We start from the raw sequence: 20534 nt of genomic DNA on the forward strand, positions 1-20534 counted from the left end.
CCAATATTAAAGGCACGTTGATGTCAGTTAGCCGTTAGGTTTTTATTTTTATTTTTAATAACCTTTTAAAATGTTTTTAAATTCATTTTGTTTAAAATATATATATAAAATTGGTTTTTGATTGTTGGAGGTCAAAAACATTGAAAAGTTATTATTTATTTATTTAAAATATTTTTAAATGTTTTAAACTCATTTTGTTTTAAAAAATATACATAAATTAAAAATATTTTCTCTAAATCGTAGTTTAATTAAATTAAACAATACATAGTTGTGGAATATATGAGTGTTGTATCATAGTTTTTCTTAAAATAATAAATATGAAGGGCCCTAAAATATAGCCATGCGTGGCTAGAGATGGAAAATTTTAACCCTGCACTATTCTTTAAAAAATTAATATTTTAGAGGGCTAAATTTTTAGCCCTAGACTATATGATTGGAAATGGCCTTAGGTGAGCCATCAATGACATAATAGGACTTTCTCTGTACAATTCTAGGGAAATATTTTTGCTCATCACTCTAACCTAAGGTATATGTATTTATGGAACTATAATTATGTCTATGGACATGTGTCAAGTAGTGAGAAGGATGGTGAGAGTACACCTTAGGTTAAAATGGTAAGCAAAAATGCTATCAGAAGTCTAGAAAAGGAAAAAGGGATGAAAATAGTAGCACTCAACAACGCATAATTTTGGGATGCATGATCATATTTGATTACAAACTTTATAATTAAGCTTCACAATATATATACAGTCCCCTTCTATTGAGGGATTGCTCAAATAATTTTATTTGAGGGATGCCTTTTAGGGTAACCTACCAAAAAAAAAAAATTTCAACGATCCAAACCATCTATTTTTTTGGTCTTCATTCATAGATTATCCTTGCAAAAATTTAGACAAATCGGAAACCATTTAAACATCTAATTGTGTCTTACAAAATCAATTAACACGGTGCTTTAAGAAAGTACTAAAATTTCAATAATTTAATTGAGTTGTCAAATGATATTGGATTCAAGTTATTTTTTATAGAGATGATCTTTGAATGAATATCTACAAAATAAACGGTTTGGATTAGTGAAATACAATCCAGAGTAGGCCCTACAATGGTGTCCCTCAAATAAGCTCTATATATCTATACATATAAAGCAAAAGGCAGATATATATATATATATATATATATATATATATATATATATATGTTGCTATTTAAAAGTTTAGGGGGAGGAGAGGCTATCCCATCACAAGACTAAGGCATATCAAGAAGGCCTCTTTGAGGACTTTTAAAGGGGTCTTAATCCCTTTTTTGGAAGATCCCTCATATAAGCTTATTTGAGGGACACCCTTGTGGGCTCACTTTATTTCAAAATTTTGAACCTTCCATCTTTTAGATATTCCTTCAAATATCACTTGAATCCAAAATCATTTGAACATTGAATTAATGGTTGTAATTTTAGTGCTTTTTTGAAGTACCGTGTTCGTGAATTTTATTAAGCACAATTAGATGTCTTAACAATTTCTGATTTGTCTAATATTTTACAAAGATGATCAATGAATGAAGACTTAAAATCGATTTGAATCATTGAAAAAAAAAATCATAATGAGCCCCCAAATGGTGTCCCTCAACAGACGTGAACTGTTATTTGAGGGATAGGTAAACTGTTTTTATATGCTGGTAATTCATCAAATGAAAGCAAAACAAAGGAAAATAAACTTTGATTAATTCATTTGTGCCATGCCAGCCAAATGTGAGGCTGTAGCTTTCTGGAAATATACATAACGATAAAGGCCCATGTAAAGAGACGTGGACTGCTAATAGGCCCAAGTGTCCCAGTTAGCCTCCATATCTAAAGTATCGACTTTTGAATTTTGATGATACACTCAATAAAAGAAAAGAACATTTCAGTTACATTCTTTTTGTCACACACACACACCATGTTATTGTTAGTTCAAGAATTTCTGATTGTTGGCGTCAAGGTTTGCTGATTATGCAGATTCTTGTTTGCTGCATTTCGCCTTCTACGACATTTGCGGATAACCACCACCACTTTGACAATTACAACGATTAGAGCACTTCCAGCGCTGGAGGCTGGCCCGGACAAAAGGAGGCATGAGCCCCAAATTGCGATTTCAGTTGGCCAAATCAGCTAGGCCAAACGGTGGGTCCCAACAAACCGGGCAAGTTCATTGGCAAATCCAGCCTGTGCTGCTGCATGGGCAAATGACGTAATGTTGACGTCATTATGACGTCAGTAGTCAATTAAAATAATAATAATAATTGAAAAAAAAACCAAAAATTTCAGATTTTTTAAATTATAAATAAATACCTATCCATATTCTTTATTTCCCACACCAAAACCATAAACCCTATCAAAATTAATCGTTTATGTTTAAAAAATAAAAATAATTTAAAGTGAATAGTAATTGTCTTTTGCCATAGCAATGGGTGAAAACACGCTTTGCCTTTTGCAAGTGCTGACATTATTCATGTGAATAGTAACAGCCATTGACTCCTCTTGCCCTTTGCCATGGCAAATGGTGCAGACACACATTTTTCTATCAGTTGCAACTTCCAATGGAGTAAAAAATTTTGGGAAAATTAACAAGTTTAATACCTCCCAGAGCCATTCCCGCATATATTAATATAAATTTAGAGTCATTGGCGCGGCAGTCACAAAGGTGAGAATGGCTCAAAAAGGAGGCTGAGGGGGTAGCTGAGAAGAGGAAAGGACGGAGAGGTCCAGGAAGTGTTATTGGATCCAGTGCTGCTGGTTGTATTTGTGCTTTTCTTGCAATATTTGGAGCAGGAGGAATTGGATATTCTCGGCTTTGGCAACTTGGGTTTGTTGCCAGCTTCTGTACTAAGTTGAGTGATACTGTCTCAAGTGAGATAGGAAAGGCATATGGCAAAACAACGTACTTACTTACAACATTGAAGGTAGTTCCAAGGGGTACAGAGGGTGTTCGCACCACTTCCCAAAACTCAAGGGAGGTGTCGTATAGCAGTGTAGCTCGGAAGTCCGAGTGTCGTATCCACAGAGAGCAGTGTAAAGAAAATAACAGAGATGAAAAAGAACAAGTGTGATTGAGAGGTTGATTTATGCAAGATTTGATTTAGAGAAAATTTAATTGATTAAAACACTAAGGCATTGGGTTTCCACTTTTAACATAAGCATGCAACTCTTAATAATTTGATCCACAAAATATTTTCCTTTGTAGTTGTTCAAAATAATTAAAGCCCTTTTTAATTTCCTTTAGAAGTATTCTAAGCATAACTTGTACCATTGGCAACAAACTATCAAAAAATAATCTTCATCAAAATTCTATTAATCTTTAGTAATTCTCTTCTCTTTTAAAAGCATGAAAATTTTTACTACACAATGGGAAAAACATGATTGAACCCATGAAATAGATTATCAAACATTCATCAATTAATTAAAAAGAAAACTACAAATTCCATTTGAACAAAAACTACAAATTCACATTAAAGCTTAAGTTTGGATCAAACTAATAAAAATTACACACTTATATTAAAAGCTTTCCCCCTAGCCTTAGCTAGGGAGTTAGTTCCCCATAAAATAAAACTAAAACAGAAATTTAGAACTAGAAGAATTGGAGGAAGGAGAGAGAGCTCAAGAGAAGATTGTGAGCTTGGTGTTATTTTACAATGCCATAGCTCCTCCTATTTATAGGAAAATGGGAGCAATTTTAAATTTATCAAATCCCTCCATTCATGAATTTAATATGTATTCCACTTGCCATCAAACCAATTGCCAATTTGCTTCATTTATTTATTCCATAGTGTTGATGACTCCATTCTCCAAATTCTTCATCTTTTTGTTTCATTGGTTGCTCCATCCATTGCTTCTTTTCTTTTATACCTTGGTGTGGCACTAATCTTCATCATTCATTTGGTCATTCCCAACTACAAATTGTTTAATGCCACCAAGTCTCCCTTTGATAATTCTTCAACCTTAAGATAAAATAATGAAATCATCATCAATTATGTAATGGTTATGTAAGCAAGTGTAAAAGTGAAAAACAAACCTAATTAACTAAAATTGTAAGAAAATCAATTACTAACAAATATATTTAGGGATAATAAATGTGATAGTTTATGTGCTCATCAGAGGGGGTTGTAAGTGTCGAGGGAACCTTTGCCGGACTTTTGGCCGCTATTCTTCTTGCATTTGTTTGTTGTCTCATGGGTGAGATAACTGCCCCTGAAGCAATTATATGCGTAATAGCTTCCCAAATAGCTAATTTTGGTGAGAGCATTATAGGTGCTGCTCTTCAAGACAAGGAAGGATTTCGATGGCTCAACAATGATGCTGTGAATGTCATAAACATATCCATGTGCAGCATTTTAGCAGTCTTCATGCAGCAGGTTTTGCTGAAATATGAATATGAGTTTGAATATGTTAGGTTCTTTATTCTTCTCCATAAGGAGGTATATGTAAAGAGTTTACAAGAGTGCTTTACAAGGAATTAGATCTAGTAAAGAATTAGGAAAGTATCTCCTAATTATACAATGATTTGACAACTATATAAAATAGGAAAGTAAATCCCTTAATTAATCAAGGAAATAAATCTCCTTGATTAATTAGGAGACTCACTTCAACACTCCTCCTCAAGTTGGTGCATATACGTCAAATGCCCAACTTGGTAAGTGAGTCATGAAATTTGTAGCACCCAAGTCGATAATCCATGCGAATTTTTGAGAGAACGTATGAAAAGTAGAACATCAGGATTGATCGCATGCTTTTGTGAGTCTTAAGATTCGATCAACAGCATTCCTATGAGACACACTGTGCCCATGTGCCATTCTTCTGGATAGCTCGCATTTCTTCATTCATGTCTTCTTCTCATTTTTGGTCTTCTAATGCTTCAGTTACACTGTTGGGAACAGGTATGTCGGCTACCTGCTTTACAAAGTGTACCCGTGACTTTGATAATCTGTTGAGGGATACATAATTGTTGATGGGATATTTCCCCTTTGCATTAAGATCTGCTTCGTAGTGAACTGGAGGTTTACCACGATTCTTTCATTTTTTTGGAATCTGATAAGCAAGCTCTGTGCCTTCTGAATGACGTCCTCAGCAGGTGACTGGTGTGGTACTGGAGCTGAAGCGGGCAAAATCTCATAAGACGGTTCAATTTCCTCCTCCTGATTTTGACAGCGTGGAGAGAACTGATCGTTTTCCTTTGGTGACCGGTCGGTTTGAAACAGCTTCTCTGACTACCAGTTGCTTTCCACTGGCGACCGATAGTTTTGAAGCAGATTCTCCGTGTTCGAATAACTAAGGGGGGGCCGGTCGCTTTCCACTGTCGACCGATCGCTGATTTAGGAATTTGATTTGAGGAATTTGATGTAGGAATTGGAATTGGATTCGGATTCAGGTTGGAAGGTTGGGATTCGGATTCGGATTTGGATTTGGATTCGGATTTGGATTCGGATTTGGATTTGGATTCGGATTCAGATTCGGATTCGGATTTGAGGGTATGTGTTTCAAGAAAAATTCGATACGAGGAAGTAGTTTCGGTGGTTTTGGAAATGATATCCATGGCAGCGGAAGGATTTAAGAATAAGAGAAAAAAGATGTGTTTAGGGTTTCGGGATAAGAGTATATGAGGATGTGGGTATGAAGATCTGAATCTGAATATGGAAATATGAGGAATTTGATACGAGGAATTCGATACGAGGGATTCGATACGAGGGATTCGATACGAGGGATTTGATACGAGGAATTCGATTCAGGGTTTGTGGTTCAAGAAAATTCGATACGAGGATTTATATCTGGAAATATGAGGAATACGAGATGAGGAATTTGATTCAGGGTTTGTGGTTTAAGAAAAAGTCGATACGAGGATATAGATATGGAAATATGAGGAATACGAGATGAGGAATTTGATTCAGAGTTTGTGGTTCAAGAAAATTCGATATGAGGATTTAGATTTGAGGGATTTGGATTTGGGAAAAAATATGAGAAATTTGATATGAGAAGTTTAAAGAACACAGAAACCCTATGAACACGGCTAAGAACACGGCTTAAGGACACAGAAACCCTGTGAACACGGCTTAAGGACACAGAAACTTCTCTTCAATCCTCTTCTCCCCCTGAAGAGAAAGGTATGTCGGAGTCAAGAAAGAGGCAAAATCTCCATGATAAAGAGAAACAGATCCTTTTTCACTCCCCCTCCCCCCCTTGAAGAGGAGGGGAGGAGAAATTTTGATATGAGAATTTAGAGACAACCGAGGATCAATTGCTCTGATACCATGCTGAAATATGAATATGGGTTTGATTATGTTAGGTTCTTTATTCTTCTCCATAAGGAGGTATATGTAAAGAGTTTACAAGAGTGCTTTACAAGGAATTAGATCCAGTAAAGAATTAGGAAAGTATCTCCTAATTATACAATGATTTGACAACTATATAAAATAGGAAAGTAAATCCCTTATTTAATCAAGGAAATAAATCTATAAAATAGGAAAGTAAATCCCTTAATTAATCAAGGAAATAAATCTCCTTGATTAATTAGGAGACTCACTTCAACAGGTTTTACTCCAGAACTTGCGTATGTAAATTCACGAAGGTTGAGATGCTTCCCCTCCTAAGTGCCAACCAGCTATGCTAACAAAATCAAACATGATGCATGTGTTTTACACTGGTGACTGAAACTAGACCATTGCACTCTACGTGGGAGCCAGATTACAATTTCAGCTCCTCTTATGGAAACATCATTCCTTTGCACGTCTGAGGTTCAATATTTTTGCCCTCCAATTTCTGGTTGACAACTGAAGAAGCTACATTTAATTACTCAATATATGTATAACGATGAAGATTTTGGTATAAAACTTTCTGGTTTTGATTGATTTATCAGAACAAACAAAACCTTTTGTTAGCAATGTATGCAGAGGAGAGAAAACTCAGAGAGAATAAGAATAGAGAATGTTCAGTATATTTCTTTCTGTCAAAAAACTCAGAGGAATTACATGACTATATTCCTCTTTTTAGTCAAAAATCAGATCCTTCCTTTTAGGGAGCAAGGACTCATCTCCAGCCATACAGACCATAGGAGGCTACGATCCTTACACCTGGACCATAATTGGTTACCATAGTACAGACTAAAAGACAAAGAAAACAGCTATAGCCATTTTCTCAAAACTGATTAAAAACTAACCGTTAGATAGAAAGACTAACAACTATTACTACAAAGAGAAGGTTCTTCAATTCTTCATTCTTTTCTTCATCAATCTGCAGGATTGACATCTGCAGCTTGATTTGAGGCTAGTATGCAGCTTAGTTCTCAACAACCTCTCCTAAGCTGCTTACTGGCTTAACTCCAAGCTTCATCCTCAAGTAATTGAATCGATGTTTGGGCAAAGCTTTTGTAAATATATCTGCAAGTTGTTCTTCACTTATGCAGAATTTCATGTCAATCGCCCCTTCTTGTAGAGCCTCCCTTATGAAATGAAACCTTCTGTTTATGTGTCTAGTCCTTTGATGAAAAACTGGATTCTTAGCCATAGAAATTGCTGACATATTGTCATAGAACAAAGGTGTTGCCTCAGTTTGCATTTCACCAAAATCATCAAGCACAAACCTTAGCCAAATAGACTGTGTTGTTGCCTCTGATGCTGAGACATACTCAGCTTCAGCTGTTGATAGTGCCACTGTATTTTGTTTCACAGAGGCCCAAGAGAATGCTCCACTTCCAAAGCTAAATGCATAGCCAGAAGTGCTTCTACTATCATCCTCACTGCCTGCCCAATCTGCATCACAGAATCCAATGAGAATTGCAGGACTTATCCTTCACATACTCAATGCCATAGTTAAGAGTTCCTTGCACATATCTTAGGACCCTTTTTGCAATTCCCATATGCTTCTTTGTAGGACTAGTCATAAACCTTGATAGCAAACTGGCAGCATACATCAAATCTGGTCTAGTTGCTGTTAAGTATAGTAGACTTCCTACTATTTTCCTGTAGAGTCCTTCATCAGCTAAGTCACTCCCATCCACTTTCTTAAGTCTCTCACCAGTAGGCAATGGAATGGACACTGGTTTGCAGTCTTCAAGTCCAAACTTCACAAGCAAGGATTTGGCATACTTGCTTTGATGAATGAAAACCCCTTGATCAGTTTGTAGTATTCCCATGCCCAAGAAGTGATGAAGGAGTCCAAGATCTGACATCTCATATCTCTGCATCATCTCCCTTTTAAACTCAGTAAGCATCCTCTCACTGTTTCCAGTATACACAATGTCATCAACATAGATTGAGACAATGATCAAACCTCCTTCATTATCAGATCTTGTGTACAAAGTAGCTTCACTAATGCTCCTTTTGAACTTGCACATAGATAAATATGCATCAATCTCACTGTACCAAGCTCTAGGAGCCTGCTTAAGTCCATACAAGGCTTTTCTCAACTTGTAAACCTTGTGACCTGCATTTTTCAGTTCAAAACCTTCAGGCTGCTCTACATACACTTCCTCATCGAGCACACCATTTAGGAATGCTGACTTAACATCTAACTGAAACAACTTCCATCCTTTTTGTGCTGCAAGAGCAATGAGAGTTCGAATTGTGTCTAACCTTGCAACTGGTGCAAAGGTTTCATTGTAGTCAATTCCGGGTTTCTGTGCATACCCTTTTGCTAGAAGCCTAGCTTTGTGTTTCTGAACAGTTCCATCCAAGTTAAGCTTAGTCTTAAACACCCACTTCACACCTATAACAGGTTTATTAGCTGGCCTCTCAACAAGTTCCCAAGTATTGTTCTTTTCAATCATCTCCAACTCTGCATTCATAGCTTCTTGCCAAGCTATATCACTTGCTGCTTCTTGATAATTTTCTGGCTCTATGATGCACATGTGGCATCTTGCATATATATCTTCCAAAGTTCTCAACTTCACTGGAGTAGAGCTAGGTGTAGAAGCTTGACTGTTATTTCCACTATTATTCTCATCTGAAACATCGACACTAGTGTTTGAGTGAGAGCTGCCACCATTATCAAACTGGGTTGCTTCAGTTTGTTCTTCACCAAATTCAGCTTCTGTTTCATTTCCTCCAAGGTTGAATGGTATTGGAACAGATTCCTCTTGATCACTCTTCCAATTCCATGCCTTGTCCTCATTGAAAATTACACTCCTTGAGAGTACAATCTTCTTAAATTGCTGATCATACACCCGGTAACCCTTTTCACAGCTTCCATATCCCATAAAAACTCCCTTTCTAGCCTTGCCATCAAATTTCTGCCTCAAAGGTGATGGAACATGAGTGTAACAGATGCAACCGAAAACTTTCAGATGCTTGATTCCTGGTTTTCTACCGGTGAATGCTTCAAATGGTGTTTTGCTTGACACAGATGTTGAAAAACATCTGTTTTGGAGATACACCGCTGTACTTACAGCTTCTGCCCAAAAAATCACTGGGATTCCTTTCTCTGTCAGCATGGACCTTGCCATTTCACATATTGTTCTATTTCTCCTCTCAGCAACTCCATTTTGCTGAGGAGAATAGGCAATGGTTAGTTGCCTCTCCATTCCCATGCTTGCACAGAATTCTTGGAACTCATGTGAGGTATATTCACCACCTCTATCACTCCTTAGCTTTTTTAAACTAAATCCACTTTGCAATTCAACAAAAGCTTTGAATTTCTTGAACACATTAAAGGTATCAGATTTATTTCTGAGAAAGTATACCCAGCACATTCTTGAAAAATCATCAATGAATGTGATGAAGTACCTATTTCCACCAATTGACTCATTTTGCATTGGTCCACACAAGTCTGTGTGCACTAATTCCAGTGGACAGCTTGCTCTCCATGCTCCCTCTTTGTCAAACTTCTCTCTGTGATGTTTTCCTGAAACACAACCTTCACACACATCCTTCATTTCGGTTAACACAGGTAGTCCAGTCACCATTTCCATCTGCTGCATCTTTTTCATGCTAACAAAATTCAAATGTCCAAGTCTTCTATGCCAGATCCAAGAGTCTTCAATTACTGATGCTTTTCTTGCTGCAGGTGTCATAGATTCTAGTAAGAGAGGGAAACATCTATTTCCTCCCATGACCACTTTTGCTACAACATTGTTGAGGCTGCCATCATAAAAAAATAACTGCCATGTTACCTCCAAATAAGACATAGTAACCATGCTCCATCATTTGGCCTACACTCAATAGATTCTCATCCAAGCCTGGAACAAGCAACACTTCATGTATGTACCTTCTCCCATGCTGAGTTTCAACCACTAGAGTGCCTTTTCCAGTTGCTTGTACAAGATCTCCAGTGCCCATTTTAACTTTGCAAGTCACAGTCCTATCAATGTTTATTAACACAGACTCTTGAGAGGTCATGTGGTTGCTACAGGCGCTGTCCACAAACCATACACTTTTATCTTGCAAACTTGCAGAGTGACAAGCATAGAACATAGTTCCTGTGGTTACTTCTTCTTCCTTTGCATAGTTGGCTACTTGTTTGTGACTATGACCTTCACAGTCCTTTGCAGTATGACCAAATCTATTGCATTTTCCACATCTAGGTTTGCCTTTGTACCTGCACACACCAAAATGATACTTCTGACAGACTTGGCACTGTGGTTTCACACTTCCTTGATTGCTACTACCTTGCTTGTTCTGAGAATTGAAACTATTGTTCCAATTTCCTCCAGCATTATTATTCCAGCTTGAGCCATTGTTATTTTGAGACCAATTTGATTCCTTTTTCTCTTGTCCCTGCCACTTTTGATTTGGTCTACTTTGTGAGCCCTTATGAGTGCCATGAACTTGGTTATTTCCAACCTTGAGGCTACTGAAAGCTCTCTCAGTTCCAGCCACTTTATCTATTTCATCATGCAAGTCCTCCCTTTTATCATAGACTTTGACAGAGGCAATGAGCTCTTCAACTCTAAGAACATCAAGGTCTCGAGTTTCTTCAATAATAGACACAATGGACTTATATCTTCTACTTAGACTCATCAAAAGTTTTTGCACAATTCTTGTTTCAGACACATCTTCACCAAGTGATTTCAGATTATTCACAATTCCAAAGAATCTAGCCAAATAGCTATCTAAGCTTTCACCATCTGTCATTCTCATATACTCAAAATCTGCTCTAATAGCTTGAAGTTTTACAGCTCTTACCTTTTTATCTCCTCTGAACTCCCTTCTCAGAGTATCCCAAGCTCCTTTTGCAGTCTTCTCATTTCTGATGCGAGGAAAGAGCTCATTTGTTAGTGCTCCTTGAATAAGGCTCAATGCCTTGGCATTTTTTATCTTATCTTCTTTGGAAATGGTAGGTGCTTCCACTGGAATTTGCTCAGCTTCACTCTCTTCATCTCCAGAGCCTTCTTCTTCCTCAAGAATCGGTTGTGGTAGTACTCCAACCTCCACTACATCCCATAGATCATATGCTATGAGAATAGTTTCCATTTTGACTGACCAAAAGTCATAGTTTGCACCATTAAACTGTGGAGTTCTTAAATCTCCACTTGAAGAACCTGAACCCACCATTTTGAGTGATTCTCAGTGAACCAAACACTAAAAGAGCAACCTTTATCCCTTTTGGGAATTTCTCAGGAAAGCCCTCTTTCTCACAGCTCACGCCCCTCTCTGAAATCAGACCAGGAGCTCTGATACCATGTTGATTTTGGTATAAAACTTTTTGGTTTTGATTGATTTATCATAACAAACAAAACCTTTTGTTAGCAACGTATGCAGAGGAGAGAAAACTCAGAGAGAATAAGAATAGAGAATGTTCAGTATATTTCTTTTTGTCAAAAAACTCAGAGGAATTACATGACTATATTCCTCTTTTTAGTCAAAAATCAGATCCTTCCTTTTAGGGAGCAAGGACTCATCTCCAGCCATACAGACCATAGGAGGCTACGATCCTTACACCTGGACATAATTGGTTACCACAGTACAGACTAAAAGACAAAGAAAACAGCTGTAGCCATTTTCTCAAAACTGATTAAAAACTAGCCGTTAGATAGAAAGACTAACAGCTATTACTAAAAAGAGAAGGTTCTTCAATTCTTCATTCTTTTCTTCATCAATTTGCAGGATTGACATCTGCAGCTTGATTTGAGGCTAGCATGCAGCTTAGTTCTCAACATCGCTCATTCAAAGTTATTCCGAAAATGTTTTGGTGAACTATTGTCATCAAAATGGTAAAAAAAAATGTATATACCATGGAAATTAATTTTAAGTAGTGACGGGATTATTTTGCTATGTTCCATGAAGAACATCTTTTCTTTTTGAAATCTCTGAAATATATATATATATATATATATAAATTGAGCTGCTATGAGTTCTCTGTACTCTGCATTTTCATTAAAAAAGAAAAGAAAAGAAAAGAAAAGAAGCATATATTAATATAATCAAGTGATCATAAAGCCAAGCATATAATTGTATATATGAGTTGCAGATTGATATTGACCTTGTTCACATACATATGTGAGTGGCTCATCCCATGAACTATGGGAGGCTGAAGCTTCCATTGGCAAAGTTGACATCAACGAAACGGATTATTTGATCGTCATATGAAATGTTGCGCACGTAGAATTTGCCATGGGAAAATTTCTAAGATGGTTTTTTTGTTCACGCAAGAGAGTTCAAAATCAGGGTCACCGCAGCCTGACGGATCACCCTTTAGGCGAAAAGGGTAGCTGATGTCTTTTATATCTCCGCACGAACTAGATCAATTGACTTGCTTGTAATTTCTTGCTTGAACTCGAACTTGAACTTGAATGAAAAATAGAAAAATCAGAACAGAATGGAGGATGGAGGAGAACAGTAGATGCAGTACTAGTTGAAGTTGTTGAATATTGTGCCCTCCTCATGGTCATGAATATGATTGGCAGAATAACTATGAACTTGAGAGAACTTGGTCTGGACAGTGATGCAATTATAAGGTTATCTGTGTATGTATCATTCATGTTCCTTTTTAGTCAACGATTGGAGTTTTCTATATTTTTTCTAAAGATAATGATGCAATGATTGTGTAGAGGAACAAGGAACTTCCTACCGAAACACGTTGTGCAAAAGATATGGTTTCCAGAAAGTCTAAGTCGAGAGATGAAATAAATTAAGAAAAATAAAGGGATTGTTTGGATATGTAAGCTCAGCCCTTGAGCATATATCTCTGTACAGTACGTGGATCAAATTGGTTATCAGTACGTGAATATAGATAAATCAGATTACAAGAGATGAAATAAATATAGTAGAGGGTAAATTGCTTTTGGTCACACACACTGACACACACATGGTACACCATGTTAATTAGTTCCAGAATTGCTGATTGTTGGTGTCAAGCATTGCTGATTCTGCAGCTTCTTCTTGGCTGCTTTTCTTCGTCCTCTCTGAAACTTGCGGATAACGAACGACCACCAATATGAGAATTATAAAGAATAGACCAACTAGAGCTGAAAATGCAGACAAACACATTTTGCTATCAGTTGCAGCGTCCAATGGATCCAACAGGAATTTTATAAACGAATATTGCAAGAAAAACGAGATTAACGTTAATTTTTGTATTTACAGACATAATATAATACCTCCTATACCAATTCCCACCAATATTAAGATAATTTGAAGTGATGTGAGTTCTTTGTACTCTGCACTTGCATGAAAAAAAATGAAACATAAAAATAAAAAAGAACATGCATAAAATCCAGAGACTTAAATTTAAATGCAATTGATCATATGACTATAAGGTGAGGCAATATGCATACTCATGATACTGACCTCTTGAACATACATAGGTGAGTCGCTGATCCCATGAACTTACCAAACAGCCCATGCCAGCCAAAGAACAATCCCTGCACTCAACCGACCATCCAACATCAAACCCAGCCTGCAAAAGTTCCATGACAGCTCCATAAGAAGAGAACTTAATGTCCAGATCAAAATCCACAGGCGCCACTGAAATAAGCGAGCATGATGGTTGTGTTTGACGATGATAATAATAATCGCGGTCATAAATAGCATACAAGTAACTCCCGTTTGTGGTCAAACATGGAACTCTTGTATAATTAGCAGCTGTTTGCAGGCTACTGATGTTTTTGGAGCACTTCATAAATCGAAAAAGACTGCGAGAGACACAAATCCACTGAATCGAAAATCCTTGACGTCCCTGTCTGCTGATAAAACAGAGCCAGATGGAAGGCTGCAGCTTCCATTGGCAAAGTTGATGTCAACCAAACGGAGTATTTGATCGTTATATGAAATGTTGTGCACGTAGAATTTGCCTGGAAATATTTCTAAGATGGTTCTGTCGTCCACGCAGGAAAATTCATAGTCAGGGTCACCGCAGCCTGATGGATCACCCTTTAGGCGAAAAGGGTACTTGATGTTTTGGATTTCTCCGCACGAAGTAGAGCAATTGGCTTGTTTATGATATCTTGCTTGAACTTGAACTCGAACGAAACATAGAAAAATCAGCAGCACAGAATAGAGAACAGAAGATGCAGTACTTGTTGCCCTCCTCATGATTTGCAAGCCTTATTAGCCGAACAACTAATTATAATGAATGGTGCTGATTTTATCCAAACTTTTATTCATCGAGTGGGAGGAGTTGGTCAAAGACTCAAAACTTCCATCCGGCTCTATGTTGGGGGTTTTCAGTGTTTTTCTATAGATAATAATGTAATGATTGCAGGAACAAGGAAATTCCAACAGAAAGGCGTTACAAGGAAGATATGGATCCCAGAAAGTCTATGTCAAGATCAAATAAATAAAGAAACCAACATTTAAATTTGGTTTAGGATATGTATTGACTATAAGTGTTGAAGATTGTAGTGCAGCCGTACATACAAGGTTGTCGACTATATAATTCATTTAGGGCAGATGAATATATAATCCTAAGATATCCCTAAGATCAATGATTTACTTGCAGTTCCGATGCGTGTTTCAGCATCCAAGTAACATTCTCAAAATTCCAAAAAAAAAAAGGTAACATTCTCAAAATACCATATGAAAGGCTAAAATTGAATTCCTTTGTGCCCTGTAAGAGAGGGAAAATCTCATATTCCAGGAGGGCATTGGCAATACCACAAGACTGTTTTCTGCACTCCAATCACACGTTTTTCATTTGGAGAGGTATTCAAACGCAATTGGAAAGTGTCAAGGGATAAATACAAAAGTTATAATGCCAGCTGAGGATGATGTGTTAAGGCAAATGCATCTTCGAGTTTGAACCATGTGTTGAAACTGGCATGAGTGGTCCACTGTAAAAGGTGAGAATAAATTCCAATTTACGTCCTAGTTTGTGTTAGCAGTATTGGCATCTTGTGCAATTGTCATCTTGTGAAACACAAAGACATAAAACACAAGACAATCCTTGTCTCACGGCACACTTGTCTCATTCCTTGTTTTAGGGAATACTTTTCTTGAAGTATGTAATCCTTGTCTTAGGGAATGTTTCATGGAATGTTTTAGGGAGAATTTTTGTATTAGTATAGGATAATTACATGTATAAATGTTTTGATGTGAAATAGAATTAACAAGAAGTTGAAATCAGAAAAATATGTATAGCTTATCTCTGCACTCTCCATTCTCTCTACTCAACCTTCAACATATCCTCCTAAATTTGACATGGTATCAGAGCAGCGATCTTGCTGACTCTAGTCTCGAATTGTTGCTGCTATCATGGGAGAAAACGATTTCTTTCCCATTGAAAGTAGCACCACCGATCCGGCTACTCCTTCTCAACCTACTCTCACAGAATTTGCTGCTCAAATGGCTGAGCTGATGAAGACACAAGCATCGACATCAACTACGACCCCGAATCCGACGATTACCTATGAAACCTCTTCTGCACAAATTGGCATTAAATTGGATGGCTCCAACTATGCCTTATGGTCTCAAGTTATTGAGATGTATGTTGCTGGCAAAGACAAGCTGGGATATCTCACTGGTGAACTCCCATCACCTTCTCAGACAGACTCGACATTCAACCGATGGCGAACAGAAAATGCAATTGTGAAAGGGTGGCTAATCAACTCCATGGAGCCAAGGTTAATTGGCAACTTCATTAGATTCCCGACGGCCAAAGGAGTTTGGGATGCAATAGCCACAACTTACTTTGATGGCACTGACACCTCCCATGTGTATGATCTTAAAAGGCGAATCTCCTATATGCGACATGGGGGAGGCTCGATTGAAACTTACTACAATGATCTCCAAGGCTTATGGCGAGAGATCGATTTTCGTCGTCCAAATGAGATGAAGTGCGAGCTGGATATCAAGAAATACTATGATATCATCCAAGAAGATCGAGTTTATATTTTCTTGGATGGTTTGGATGATCGACTTGACAAAGCCCGAAGTGACGTGCTCCAAATGAGTCCATTTCCTACAGTAGAGCAAGCCTATGCTCATGTTCGACGGGAAGATATTCGACAAGCTGTGATGTTAGGAGCTCCAACACCAACCGGAGTAGGATTGGCAACAAAAGGAACATACCAACCCTCTCGCCCAACACCAACCCTAGTTACTGCTTCTCTCCAGCTACAGACCACTACCAACAAGACTACTCCACCACCTTCTCGACCCAAGGCTCCCACAGATGGGAATGGTTGCACTCACTGTAGGAATCCAAAGCACACTTGAGAAACCTGTTTTAAATTACATGGCTATCCAGATTGGTGGGAGGGTCTCAAGGCTCATAAACTTGCTGCTGGAGGAACGGGTTGTGCTGCCCTTGTCACCATGGATCCTCCGATAACATTAATTCCTCATGAAGAATCTACCTCAGCGCCAGAAAAGAACTCTTCATCTTTCAGTGACTCAGGTAACTGTGGATATGTATTTCATACATCATATACAAGTGACTCCACATGTTGGATTATTAATTCAGGAGCCACAGATCATATGACGTTTGATCCAACCGATTTTCTAAGTACAACTACACCACAACAAACAAGTATTGCCAACGCAAATGGTGTTACTTCTCCAGTGGTCGGTGCTGGAACCATTGGCCTCTCTCCATCCCTTACTCTTCAAAATACTTTGCTTGTCCCATCGTTGTCTAATAAATTTATGTCTGTTGGCCAAGCTACTGAGCAACTAAATTGTTGTGTACTCATGTATCCCGACTTCTGTTTATTTCAGGATATTCTCACCAAGGAGATCATTGGTCGTGGTACTAAGAGAGGGGGGTTGTACTATGTGGATGATTTCAGTATGGGAAAGGCACATAGTGTGAAGCACTCATCGACTTGAAAGGATCGACAACTTTGGCTATGGCACCGACATTTGGGGCATCCGTCTTTTGGCTATATGAGACATCTATTTCCATATTTGTTTTCGAATTCCTGTACCACTTATTTGCAATGTGATACTTGTATCTTAGCCAAAAGCCACAGAGTCTCTTATCCATTAAGTACAAATAAAAGTGTTGCTCCATTTGCTTTGATACATTCTGATGTTTGGGGTCCTTCACCTATCTCTACAACTTCTGGCTTCCGGTGGTTTATTACCTTTGTAGATGATTGTACCCGCATGACTTGGCTCTTCATGATGAAAAATAAAACTGATGTGTTACCTATATTTCAGTCATTTCACAAGCAAATTGAAACTCAATTCTCTACCAAGATTCAAGTCTTTCGTTCTGACAATGGGGGTGAATATATCAACCATGATTTTCAGACTTACTTCCAAATGCATGGCATCATCCATGAGACCACTTGTCCTCAAACTCCCCAACAGAATGGTGTTGTGGAACGAAAAAACCGACACCTTCTTGAAACAGCACGAGCTCTTTTGATTGGAGCTCATGTTCCTCGCCATCATTGGGATGATGCTATAGTCACTGCAGTCTACCTCATCAACTGAATGCCTTCCAAAGTTTTAGACTTCCGGACTCCATTACAAGCACTTGCCCAACATGGGCCCTTGCCCTCCGTTCAGATGCTTCCGCCCCGAGTCTTTGGTTGTGTGGCATTCGTCCACCTCCATAAGAATCAATGTGGCAAACTTGATCCATGTGCTCTCAGATGTGTTTTTGTAGGCTATGCTGCCCATCAGAAGGGATACCGGTGCTATCACCCCTCCAGTCGTCGTACATATGTCACTTTTATGGAGTCTGAAATGTTCTTTCATGATCCGATGTCTAACTCTCCGCCTCAAAGAGACATACAAATAGAACCAATGGGCAAGGAGGCTCTGGAAATTCAAGAACTTGAAGATTGGAGAAAAACGGATCCCAAAAGTCCAGAAGAAAATGTAACATGCCCACCCGCGACCGGTTGCCAGGAGCCCAGCGACCGGTCGCATCAAAGTACTAAAGCTGAACATCGAATCTGTCCAGATCCGACCGGTCGCCAGGAGCCCAGCGACCGGTCACGTCAAATTCCTGGAAGTTTTCGAATCTGCCCAAATGCGATTGGTCGCGAGGAGACCAGCGACCGGTCGCTCCACAGCAGAGAGCACAACTTCTTTTCATACTTCACCGACGATGATGATGAAGACCCCATTCACATCTCAGTACCAACTGATCAATCTCCTGAGAATACTCCTGAGGTACGTGATTCTACTACATCTACTATTTTAGTTGATGAAACTGTTAAATATCAATTACCCGATAGACAGAACCGTGGAAAACCGCCAATTCGGTATTCACCAGATAATGGCAAGGCATTGAAGTATCCAATTGCAAACTATGTTTCTGCGGAAAAATTATCTGCACCCCTCCAAGGCTTTATACACCAGTTATCCACAATTCATATTCCAACCAAAGTGAGTGAGGCATTGAAGGATCCAAAATGGGTTCACGCAATGAAGGAGGAGATGCATGCTCTGGAGAAAAATCACACATGGACATTGGAGAATTTACCTCAAGGAAAAAGGACTGTCGGATGCAGATGGGTTTACACCTTGAAATACAATGCTGATGGGTCAATTGAACGTTACAAAGCACGACTTGTGGCAAAGGGATACACGCAAACATATGGTATTGACTATGAAGAAACCTTTGCCCCTGTTGCAAAACTTAACACCATTCGAGTGCTATTGTCCATTGCAGCAAATCTTGATTGGCCTCTCCACCAATTTGATGTGAAGAATGCCTTTCTCCATGGAGAACTCACAAAAGAAGTCTACATGGATATCCCACCAGGATATGTTACATCTACTCATGCTAATGTGGTGTGCAGATTACGAAAGGCATTATATGGATTGAAGCAGTCTCCCCGGGCATAGTTTGGGCGTTTTACCTTGGCAATGAAGAATTATGGTTTTAAGCATAGTAATTCTAATCATACTCTGTTCTTAAAACACAAGGGATGAAAGGTAACGGCTCTCATCATTTATGTCGCTGATATGATTATTACTGGGAATGATAAGCAGGAAATTTCTCAACTACAACAATGTTTGGCAAAGGAGTTTGAAATGAAAAATCTTGGTGGACTCAAGTACTTCTTGGGCATTGAAGTTGCTTGATCAAAGCAAGACATATTTCTCTCACAAAGGAAGTATGTTCTAGATTTATTGGCAGAAACTGGAATGTTAGATTGCAAACCTGTGGACACTCCAATCGTTCAGAATCACTGCCTTGGGGAATATCCCAATCAAGTACCCACTAACAAAGAAAGATATCAAAGATTGGTGGGAAGACTGATCTACCTATCCCATACTCGACCCGACATCGCGTATGCTGTAAGTGTTGCTAGTCAGTTTATGCATTGTCCACGTGAAGATCATATGGATGCGGTTCTTCGAATTCTTAAATATTTGAAGTCCACACTAGGAAAATGACTTATGTTCTCTAAAAATGGTTATCTGAATATCAGTGGCTATACAGATGCAGATTGGGCAGGGAATGTCACTGATAGACGATCAACATCAGGGTACTTCACATTTGTGGGAGGTAACTTGGTTACTTGGAGAAGCAAGAAACAGAATGTTGTTGCTTTGTCTAGTGCAGAAGCCGAATTCAGAGGAATGACCAAAGGAATTTGCAAAATCCTTTGGTTGAAGAAATTGCTTACAGAGATTGGATATGCACATACATTAGGAATGCATCTACAGTGTGATAACAAGGCTTCAATATCCATTGCACACAATCCAGTCCAACATGATCGCACTAAACATGTTGAAGTGAATCGACACTTCATTAAAGAAAAACTTGAAAATAAAGAAATTCAGCTTCCATTTGTCAAGTCCGAAGACCAGCTGGCAGATATTTTGACAAAAGCAGTTTCTAGCAGAGTATTCCACAACTCACTGATCAAGTTGGGCATTGGTGATATCTATGCACCAACTTGAGGGGGAGTGTTAGCAGTATTGGCATCTTGTGCAATTGTCATCTTGTGAAACACAAGACAATCCTTGTCTCACGGCACACTTGTCTCATTCCTTGTTTTAGGGAATACTTTTCTTGAAGTATGTAATCCTTGTCTTAGGGAATGTTTCATGGAATGTTTTAGGGAGAACTTTTGTATTAGTATAGGATAATTACATGTATAAATGTTTTGATGTGAAATAGAATTAACAAGAAGTTGAAATCAGAAAAATATGTGTAGCTTCCAAATTCTCTGCAC

General features: G+C 38.3%; 2 pseudogenes across 2 annotated transcripts; one reads left to right on the plus strand and one right to left on the minus strand.

Annotated features, from left to right (window-relative positions):
• Positions 1 to 2435: 2435 nt before the first annotated feature.
• LOC148297881 (protein VTE6, chloroplastic-like) lies at positions 2436 to 6835 on the plus strand (annotated as a pseudogene). Its single transcript, XR_015833743.1, has 4 exons — positions 2436 to 2482; positions 2648 to 2953; positions 4124 to 4380; positions 6551 to 6835. The product of XR_015833743.1 is annotated as a protein VTE6, chloroplastic-like (transcript).
• Positions 6836 to 13089: 6254 nt separating this feature from the next.
• LOC148297882 (LEAF RUST 10 DISEASE-RESISTANCE LOCUS RECEPTOR-LIKE PROTEIN KINASE-like 2.1) lies at positions 13090 to 14793 on the minus strand (annotated as a pseudogene). The gene is made up of 3 exons (XR_015833111.1): positions 13741 to 14793; positions 13551 to 13610; positions 13090 to 13418 (listed from the first exon to the last, which is right to left on the minus strand). The product of XR_015833111.1 is annotated as an LEAF RUST 10 DISEASE-RESISTANCE LOCUS RECEPTOR-LIKE PROTEIN KINASE-like 2.1 (transcript).
• Between the last annotated feature and the right edge of the window lie 5741 nt (positions 14794 to 20534).

Source organism: Prunus avium, chromosome 1 (assembly GCF_965620075.1).
Source record: "Prunus avium chromosome 1, drPruAviu1.hap1.1, whole genome shotgun sequence".
Taxonomy (NCBI): Eukaryota; Viridiplantae; Streptophyta; class Magnoliopsida; order Rosales; family Rosaceae; genus Prunus; species Prunus avium.